The following is an 11,644-nucleotide window of genomic DNA, read 5'->3' as shown; positions in this document are numbered from 1 at the left end:
AGAGGGACAGGCTCAATTAAGTCACCGAAATTGCGAGAGCCAACATTATGAACAAAACACAAATAAAACAACGCCGGATTCAAAATGGCAGAGAAGGTGGGATGCATCCGATAAGGGTCGCCGAGTACAATCTTTCTTTCTTGATGTACATGAAAGACTACATCTGAAACATGTCGACCCAAGCCGGGGGATGGTCCATTTCCTGACAGGCCACGGGCCGTATCCGGTACATTTAAACCATATGGAACTAACTATCGACGAACTACGCGTATGCGGAGACAGTGGGACACCAGAACATGTCACACTGATGTGCAACAAGCTAGCACAAGTGAGAGCTATACAGAATGACAATGGCATCGTCAGAAAAATACGTAATCCCGATGACTGGAACACAATAAATAGCGTAGCCGGTATTTTATCGAACACTCTGCACGAAGAATACAAGCGCCAAAACCAATATGGAAGGAGGCGTAGGCAAGCACAAACAACACAACAGACCACATGGCAAGACACCACAGATTCCGAAACCGAGGAAGGAACACTAGGAGAACATGACTCAAAAGGCATCAACATGTAAGAGAGCAAAACCAAGAATGTATGACACGGCATGCCACAACACAGTCACAAACAACACAACAATCATAAAACAAATAACCAACGGCACCACATACTAAGACTGTGGTAATAAGGTAATGTCACTTGGGAGGAGAAGGCTCGAAGAACTTTTATTCCGAGGCTCCTCCTCCCCAATGGCATTCTGCATACTGCTTAAAGTATACTGCACACAAACAGTAATGTATCGCTGGTTTTACTGTGTGCAGACAGAAGTATATTCTCATATCTATTCAAAGGTACAACAAATGAGTTTCATATATCAAAAATGTATTAAGTTATTTAAGGAATAATGCATTTCGATTAGCAATGAACTATATTCTGTTTCAACTAACAAGTTACAAACATAAGTGTATTTCTCATGTGAAGCTAAAACTCATGTATTCCAGGTATGAAGTGCACAAACAGCATTTAATCTGTATAATCTGTGTAAAAATACATTAACGCAAACCATTTCAGATGAGAATAGCTCGAGCTTGGACCGAGACTTTCTCATCTGAAATACACTCCTGGAAATTGAAATAAGAACACCGTGAATTCATTGTCCCAGGAAGGGGAAACTTTATTGACACAATCCTGGGGTCAGATACATCACATGATCACACTGACAGAACCACAGGCACATAGACACAGGCAACAGAGCATGCACAATGTCGGCACTAGTACAGTGTATATCCACCTTTCGCAGCAATGCACGCTGCTATTCTCCCATGGAGACGATCGTAGAGATGGTGGATGTAGTCCTGTGGAACGGCTTGCCATGCCATTTCCACCTTGCGCCTCAGTTGGACAAGCGTTCGTGCTGGACGTGCAGACCGCGTGAGACGACGCTTCATCCAGTCCCAAACATGCTCAATGGGGGACAGATCCGGAGATCTTGCTGGCCAGGGTAGTTGACTTCCACCTTCTAGAGCACGTTGGGTGGCACGGGATACATGCGGACGTGCATTGTCCTGTTGGAACAGCAAGTTCCCTTGCCGGTCTAGGAATGGTAGAACGATGGGTTCGATGACGGTTTGGATGTACCGTGCACTATTCAGTGTCCCCTCGACGATCACCAGATGTGTACGGCCAGTGTAGGAGATCGCTCCCCACACCATGATGCCGGGTGTTGGCCCTGTGTGCCTCGGTCGTATGCAGTCCTGATTGTGGGACTCACCTGCACGGCGCCAAACACGCATACGACCATCATTGGCACCAAGGCAGAAGCGACTCTCATCGCTGAAGACGACACGTCTCCATTCGTCCCTCCATTCACGCCTGTCGCGACACCACTGGAGTCGGGCTGCACGATGTTGGGGCGTGAGCGGAAGACGGCCTAACGGTGTGCGGGACCGTAGCCCAGCTTCATGGAGACGGTTGCGAATGATCCTTGCCGATACCCCAGGAGCAACAGTGTCCCTAATTTGCTGGGAAGTGGCGGTGCGGTCCCCTACGGCACTGCGTAGGATCCTACGGTCTTGGCGTGCATCCATGCGTCGCTGCGGTCCGGTCCCAGGACGACGGGCACGTGCACCTTCCGCCGACCACTGGCGACAACATCGATGTACTGTGGAGACCTCACGCCCCACGTGTTGAGCAATTCGGCGGTACGTCCTCCCGTATGCCCACTATTAGCCCTCGCTCAAAGTCCGTCAACTGCACATATGGTTCACGTCCACGCTGTCGCGGCATGCTACCAGTGTTAAAGACTGCGATGGAGCTCCGTATGCCACGGCAAACTGGCTGACACGGACGGCGGCGGTGCACTAATGCTGCGCAGCTAGCGCCATTCGACGGCCAACACCGCGGTTCCTGGTGTGTCCGCTGTGCCGTGCGTGTGATCATTGCTTGTACAGCCCTCTCGCAGTGTTCGGAGCAAGTATGGTGGGTCTGACACACCGGTGTCAATGTGTTCTTTTTTCCATATCCAGGAGTGTAGATAGAAACAGGCCATTACTAACCAACATACTGTCTCTACATTATAAATTATTCTTAACTATTTATATTTTTTTCTTTGACATTTGCATTGTATGAATTATATTCTCATCAGCTAGGTAGTAACAACTTATATGGAACCATTTTAACAATTTCTAAGCACTCAATTTGCTGTAACTTCAGAGAAAGCTTTATATATTATTTTCTTTATGCTATTTTTTTTAAGAAAAGCATAATAACTGTATACTAATAATACTGTCACAATGAGAAGTCTTTGTTAGTAGACTCAGAAGCATCCGACCCAACTTACATTTCAAGGTGGTGGATTACTCTGTACTGTTAATGAAACAAATAAATAAAATAATAAATAAATAAATCAAATAAAATGTTCCTATTGCTACGAGGTCCGTGGCTCACCGACGCTGGACACAAATTTGAGTTTTGATGTAACCCACAAGAAAGTCAAGACTCTTCACATTGTGTCGACTGGAGTTCGTTGTCGGCTGTTGGGATATTTCCACGAACAACAATGTGGAGTTTCACTGTACTTGGTTATTTGAATTGAAGTGCACCAGCGGAATCTTCTGTCTTGTGGTCGTTAACGTTCCTGTTACCTGCCCTGGCCGTTGACATAAATTTCAGGCTGTGTAGTTTACTCTTCGTGTTGTTGTTGCCCACCACGGTGTGTAGATTGACAGCTCCGTGTATGATTGGTTGTGGGTGTCAATGTCTTCTACGTTGTTCCATTGAACTCCTTGTTGTGCCCTGGTCGGCTGAAGTGGAAGTTATCGTTTTTAAATTAAATTGGCTTTCAGCTGGTACTTAAACCCCAAAGATTAAAACTGTGTGTTTAAAAAAATTATTTGGGCCCTTGTAATGTTGCATGAAATAATAACGTTGTATGTTCGAGTGTAAGTGACATTTTGACCACTGTCCACAGTTTATTCTATCTGTCCTGTCCTGCGGGTTAAGCAGCGCATTTCACTGGTGTTGCGTACACGAAAGCCTTGATGTAAGCCCGCAAAACACAAAGAGAGCGGGAGACTGAGGCTGCCATAAGCGATGCCATGGGAAATAACGATCCATCGACTTATCAGGAAATGTCGTTCGCACACCCTACACGTTGAAACTCGAATGTAGGAGAGGGAGAAGGGGCGTATCATCATACTGAAAGATGGAGGGCAGGTTGCAGCCTTTCGATATGTGGTAGCAGGAACTATTCGAGGATGTCCAAGTACATATTTCCCGTCATGGTTTTCTCTGCAAAAAGAAGTGAGCCTATCTTCCTATCGCACATTTCGCCACATCATAGCTTCGGCTATGTGTTGATGTGTGTTTTGGGGTTTTCGCAGCTCCTGATTCTAAAGTTGCGGTGATTCACATGTTCAGAAAAGTGGAACTGCGCTTCATCTGGAAGCTGGTATCTTTTCATGTAGTCATTGTCAGCATCTATGGCGACCGGTATAGTACAAGCGAATGCACAGAGGACGATCGTTTGACTATGATTCTTTTATTGCTTGGCCTTTTTACAGCAAAAGGCGAAAAAGGTTATCCAACACCTTATGGGTAGTTAACATTGCTTCCTGCAGTTCGTGTGACGCACGATGAATTGACTTCTGAGAGCTACGTTGTTTGGTTTTGTTTGGCTTCCAGAGCTTGTACTCTGTTTAGTCATCGAGAACACATGTTTACATAGAATACATAAGTGCAAAAAAATGGCTTTGAACACTATGGGACTTAACTTATGTGGTCATCAGTCACCTAGAACTTAGAACTACTTAAATCCAACTAACCTAAGGACAACAATGCCCGAGGCAGGATTCGAACCTGCGACCATAGCGGTCGCGTGGTTCCAGACTGTAGCGCCTAGAACCGCTCGGCCACTCCGGCCGGCATACATAAAAGCAGAAAGAAAATACAAACATGCACATTTACTGAAAGCATAAGCCGTCGGCATTTTTCCGCAACATATGTTTGACAAACAGAATGGTAAGTGAAGTAGACATATTTATCTAATCAGTTCGCACTGCTACTGAAATTTCATAACAACTGACACAGGTAAAAAAAATTATGAGTGAGTCCTGGAGATTTCTTCCTATACGCTTAAGAAAACTGACACTCGCTTTATACAGGCGAATGCCTTTAGAAACCAGAAAAGAAGACGGTGATTGAGGGTGATGGTAACACATACTCATCAAAGTCCTCAGAGATTTCGACCGCTCGTTTTCAAATTTGTATAACGGGAACAAGATGTTGCTTACATAATCTTCTGACTCGGTGTTAATCCTACACGCAGGGGATATTAATGTTGACTCTATACAGATGTGGAGGATACGAGGCATGATTAAAGCGCAGTCGAACTGTTGTGGAAATCGTAGATCGTTCCAAATGCGTCCCCTAATCCACTGCCTCGTAGTAATTTGAGCTTATAATGCTGCATAATAACCACCTATCGTTCGTTGGGACGTGACAGCACTGCGCTGAAATGCATTTTGCACTTTGTCACCACGTACTGGAGACAAAGAAGGACCTCCATTGAGGAAGCTCTTCAACACTGCATGTTTGTTTAAACTCTTTGAACCACCTTAGTATCATTACTTGTGCCAGTGGTTTCCTACCATACTGACGTCGATAATTCCGCAGTAACGTTGCCACAGATTTGGATTCTGTATAGTAGATGTGACATCGTATTCTCTAACATCTTGTCATATAGGCTGATACGTTTGCACATTAGATTACTTTCCCTCCACCTGCTTACGTTTTCTTACATTTTCGCATCCTCTTTACGCCTCAGAATGATGCTGCATCAGTGAACTAACTGAAAATCTTTGCTATAGAGAGTTATCGTGAAAGGCGCAATGGCTAGGTCCTGTCGCAGCACTGATACTCTGGCATTCTATTAGGCAGTGTTTGTTTTTGTCTCCGCGTTATGCAATGTGTCTTCGATGCAGGTAATTTGGTACTTGAAGGATTTATCAACGGTAAAATTTTCGATTACTAAAGACATGGACAGAAACCTCAAATGTATATACGTGTAAAAATTTTGAATGGTTATTCTAAATGAGTATAATTTGAAACGAACGTCACACCAAAATCTTGAAACTGATTTCGTAAGTTCTATGTCAAATTTGACATCGAAATGAACTCACTGATAAGTGTCATGAAGTATGAATGGAATTTAGATGGATACAAAATCTTAGAAACTTCATAACTTTTAAACGGAAAATGATTTTTGTCGTTGAAATGTTGTAATAAATGAAAGTACTGCAGGAATCGGTTGGATCTCTTTCGGCGTCTGCTACAATCCAAGCATGGTAGCAAGCGAATTGCTTCTTAAAGGGAAAGTGAAAGCAATGGCGGGATACGAAAATTAATTAGATGAGTATTTGATCGATGTGGTGCGTGAGACCGAAGTATGGGTCTGAAATGGTTTCCTGGGAACGCGGGGACAGGTAAATTAATTACGAAGGGCTTCAGAGGAAGAAGGGATTATGGACCCCAGTTGTTAAATCATAGGAACTGGCATGGAGATAATTGATGAACGAGCTCATTGAAATGTGGAAATAAAAGAACCCAGTGTTCCGTGTAGGTGCCACTAAAGATTTATCTCTCACATTAAGCATGCTTTAAGTTTCATGCTCTAGAATATGTCAACATTCTGAACATTTCTTAAGAAAGAAGTTTACTAGCAAGACGTACACCGATATTATTTAAAATGTAAAAGGTCATTACCTCATTTACGCTTCTTTACCCTCCAATAGATGAAAGGTAACTGCACCAATTGTAAAGCGAAATCTATAAGTAACACAGAGATTATGCGAATAAACTCTCTCTCTTCAAGTAGATGTTTATCATAGACCACTGAAACAACGTAGATATTAATCTGAAAATGTATCTCTAATTTCGTTAACACTAAACGAAAACAGCAGCTATAAACCTGCTGATAAATCAAGAAGCACAAACATTTAATAGAGCAATGGTGGACTTGAAACAGGCAATAGTACAGATACCTGTAAAAGCAGATCAAGGCATGACCTATCATACTGACGCTGCTATTTATGATAACCGAAACTATGCACGGATAGCCATGGTGGACGCCACTGTCATTCGAAACAATCTGCTATCGCGAAATCAAGGGCGCGTGTGCAAAGCATACATTCAATCAGGTATTGGAAGGTTTCTTGGGGAATGACAGCCCATTCTTCACGGAGTGCTGCACTGAGGAGAGGAATCGATGTCGGTCGGTGAGGTCTGGCACGAAGTCGGCGTTGCAAAACATCCCAAAGGTCTTCTCCAGGATTCAGGTTAGGACTCTGTGCAGGCCAGTCCATTACAGGTATGTTATTGTCGTGTAATCACTCCACTATGTGCCGTGCATTATGAAGAGATGCTTGATCGTCTTGAAAGATGTAATCGCCATCCCCGATTTGCTCTTCAGGAGTGGGAATCAAGAGGTTGCTTGAAACATAAATGTAGATGTGTGCTGTGATAGTGCCATGTAATACAACAAGGGGTGGAAGCCTCCTCCATGGAAAACACAACCACACCATAACACCACCGCCTCCCAATTTTACTGTTGGCACTACACATTGGCATTCGCCATACCCACACCCTGTCATCGGATCGCTACATTTCGTATCGTGATTCGCCACACCACACAACCTTTTTCCACTGTTCAATCATTGAATGTATACGCTCCTTACACCAAGCAAGCAGTCGTTTGGCATTTACCGGCGTGATGTGTGGCTAATGAGCAGCTAGAACACTTTTAATGACATGGAAGTGAGTGGCAGCAACAACAAGGATACAGTTAAGCATGTCTTAATGTAATACAGTGTTTGGGAGTCAGCACTGAAGAAATGATACAAAAGGTCAAAATCAGGATATTTATAAAGCAGCGTTGCTCATTATTACCGATGATACTTAATTAGCATCTTAAAGATGCATTCAGAAAACTATCTCGATGAGGCAGTTGTTTGTCTCTAACAGGCAATCAGTATGATACATTTCACTGATATCATATGAGCAGCGGTCACCGAATGAAGGGCAGGAAATTATATGGGTGTTTAACTAAGCGAAATGTGCTGCTACCTCTAATACAGACATAAAGAAATCAACTAATGTTATCGTTATTGTTGTCGAAGGGATTACGGTAACCAGCGAAGTTTCTTCCACAGTAGCATGCGACACAGACACGGTGTTGTTTCATTCACTACAGAAAAAGTAATAGTTTGTGGAGGAGGTACACTATGTGATCAAAAGTATCCAGACACCACCAAAAACATAGGTTTTTCTTATTAGGTGTTTTTTGCTGACACCTACTGCCAGGTTCTCCATAGCGACCTCAGTAGTTATTAGACATCGTCAGAGAGCAGAATGCGGCGCTCTGCAGAACCCACGAACTTGGAACGTGGCCATGTCATTGGGTGTCACTTGTGTCATACGTTGTATGCGAGATTTACAGACCCCTAAACGTCCCTAAGTCCATTTTTTCCGATGTGATAGTGAAGTGGAAACGTAAAGGGACAAATACAACACAAAGGCGTACAGCCCGACCTTGTCTGTTGACTGCCAGAGACCGCCGACAGTTGATGAGAGTCGTAATGTGTAATAGGCCGACATCTGTACAGACAATCACACAGAATTCCAAACTGCATCATAATCCGCTGCAACTACTATGGCAGCTAGGAGGGAGGTGATAAAACTTGGATATCATGTTCGCTTCTAGTTTCATTCAACCCCCATATCCGTAGCAAATCGTTTGATGCAGCCCCCAGCGGTGGGCTATCACGTGCAAGCCTCTGCATCTCTGCGTAGTTATTGCAACCTCTTGCTGTGTTCAATCCTCCTTCTTCACTTATAGACACTTCTATCTGCTAGAAAATTGTCTGTTCCTTTTGTCTAAGGATGTGTCCTATAGACCGATACCTTTTCTCACTCATATCATCGGAGTCGGATGAAAGAGTTGTACAGGCATTGATAATGATTAGTAGTCCTAGAGGTCAACTGCGCTATCTTACAGACTTCATGCTAATGTTGTCACGTTACAGAGTCAGAATGGGGCAGCATAGGCCTACAGATACAACCAACTTTTGAAGTCCTGAAACTTATTGTAAACAGTGATATCAATGAAATTCTGCGTAGATTAGTGTTGAACGTGAATAAGCTGGCCATAATTAGAGGAAAGCAACAGAAAAAAAATCCTAGGAAGCACAAACAGCGTTTTATTTAGTGCAAAAAGTGTAGATCATATCAAATAAGATAGTAATATTCAATTGAAGAGATAAAAATCTGTGGCAGAACTAGACAGAAGGCTACAAAAACAAGTCGGAAGCACATCTTGGGCTGAAAGATCTACGGTCTCGTAAACAATTGGTATTCTACAAGCTAAGGACATATGAGTATCAGATGAAAAGAGTACAGTAATAACTTACAGAGTATGAAGGATGGTGTATCATTTCCTGTCACAGCTGACAATAATATTCGCTCACAAAACAGTAACAGGAAGTGACAAACTAACGATTACATAATTGATTTGGGATCACCTTATTACCCAACTATGAGTTTGTGTTGCGAAATTCGTTGTTCATTGTATTATGAAATAATCACAGATGTATAGGATCAATGTGCCACAGTATTATTTTCTCTGCCACATCAGCGTAACAAGTAATGGAAAGAAATAAAAAGGTTCGTCCTCCATTGTTGGTTAGGGGACACTCACGGCGTTGTAAGGGTTTTATTCTTTCACACTTAATGGGAAAATGCTTCTGGTCACACGAACACACAATAATTAACGGTTGCTTTAACGAATAGTTTTATTGGATTTGAGCCTTTTTATGAGGGGAAACTGGAATCAAAATGCAAAACACCTTCGTGCAGATATACAACCTCCATACAAACCGGCGAAGAAACAGTCGATATGTGAGCAAAGGAATTGAAGTTTGGGAAGAAGGTGTATATCTGATAATTTTGGATGATTTGATTCTTATAGGATATTACACAGATCCGTTCATGATGAAATACAACAGCGTAACGCGCAGGCTTTGCTGGCGTCTGCACTTATGTACACGTATACATTTCTCACAGTGTTTCCTTGATTTTGTCCAATTCTGTACGTCTTACTTTAACTGTGAGGTAAAATTTGTATGGTAATCTCATGAGGGGTCAGATACTCTCTATCGCTGTTCTGGGATATCACATGTTCTGCTGTTCTAGTTTTAATTGAAAGGCGCACCATGAAGGAATTATACAGATGAGACGAAAATCGGTAGATGAGAAGTACACGTGCAGATAAACAAATGTTTACAGTTTCAGAATAACTGGATAATTTATCCAAGAGAAAGAACTTCATAAACTCAGCAAGTAAATAACGCATTGATCCACCTCTGACTCTCGTAAAAACAATTTTTGGATGAAGAGGAAAATACAGATTGGGAGAATACAGGCTTGGGAAAAGAAACTACAGATAAACTTTTGAAGTTTTATGATGGGTTGTTATTACTTGTAGCGAACATATTCCTGAAAAGAGAGAGTGTTAGGTCAAATAGAGAGCCGTTACAAACATATCAACGAAATTTATGGAACAATCAGTTCATAAAAAAATGCTTTATTTTGACAAGAAGGCCATTAAGAAAGATATTAATTCAACGTCGACAGTTGTTGCAACAAAGAAATTTTCCAGATCTGCGTGAAATGACTGTCGTAAGCAGTCCAGTACTCTGTACAAAAATTTGTTCACACCACACCTGCAGCGAAACGTGTGGTCACACACAAAGCAGCGAATGCCGTTTTCCATCCCTGCAGACTAATTGCTGTCTTCTTCATGTCAGAATTACAGCTGTGCGCTGCGTAATCAAGGATCGTCCTTATAAATTCAAGTGCTGAAAAATGCTTCTGTCGGAGCACAGGCTAGACGCAGCATAATGCAAAAGAACCAGCTGATTTGCACTATATGCCTGAGGTGTAGGAAATGTGTAATGTTTATGTTTTGACCCTGTGCTGCAGGACAGCTACAGTGTGCCCGTTCTTCCGAAATGTTCTCGAATGGTCCACAACACTTGAATACTTATCTCCGTGGTCAATAGAACCCGAGAAATGGTCCCCTGAAAAATCTCAGTTTCGAGCACGGTTTTTTGGACCATACTGGTAGCGTGAACTGTGATGCATAGAGTAAAATCTAGGCCTGTTCCTGCAATTCTTTGCTTCCACCATCCCTTTACGTAGTTTAGTAGCGACTCACAGTGATAATTACGTTCTATTCGTTCTTTACTCGATCAATCATTTTGATTTTCAGTAGCGTCTTGTAATACCAGTCTTCTTTCAGCTTTGTTCTTCCTATTCTCCCAGTACAGAGCTGTCCTTCAAATGTAGCTTCACATGCGTCATTTCAGTAATAGTATTTATATTTTCGAGCGTCTGCTCATCTTTCTGATTACAGACAGCAATCGTTGTTAATTTGTCCTTCTTGCATAAACTCTGTATACATGTACAACCGAGGTAGCAAAATTCTTCCACTTCCTAAGAAACCTCATATATAATTCATTTTGAGCCAGGTGTCCGAATACTTTTCATCACATAGTGTAGATATGCTGGATGCCTATCCAGCAGAACAAACGTATTCAGACATCGGGCTCAAAATGAGTTAAAAGTTCATGGCGCCCTACATCGGTAATTGTTGAATTAAATATGTTGTTTGCCCACCCTTAGCCTTGATGAAAGGTTCCACTCTCGCCGGCATAGGTTACATCAGATGTTGGAAGGTTCCTGGGGGAATGTCAGCCCATTCTTCAAGGAGTGCTGCCCTGAGGAGAGGTATCGATGTCGGTCGGTGAGGCCTGGCACGAAGTGGGAGTTCCAAAACATCCCGAAGACGTTCTATACGAGTCAGGTCAGTCCATTATAGAGATGTGATTGTAGTGTAACCACTCCGCCACAGGCCGTGGATTATGAACAGATGCTCGATCGTGTTGAAAGATGCAGTAACCATCCCCGAATTGCTCTTCAACAGTGGAAAGCAAGAAAGTGCTTAAAACATCCGTGAAAAACACAGTAACACCACCGCCTCGGGATTTTACTGCTGGTACTACACATGCTGGCAGGTTCACCGGGCATTCGC

Source organism: Schistocerca gregaria, chromosome 6, assembly GCF_023897955.1.
Source record: "Schistocerca gregaria isolate iqSchGreg1 chromosome 6, iqSchGreg1.2, whole genome shotgun sequence".
Classification (NCBI taxonomy): domain Eukaryota; kingdom Metazoa; phylum Arthropoda; class Insecta; order Orthoptera; family Acrididae; genus Schistocerca; species Schistocerca gregaria.
Note: the sequence above shows the minus strand (reverse complement) of the source record.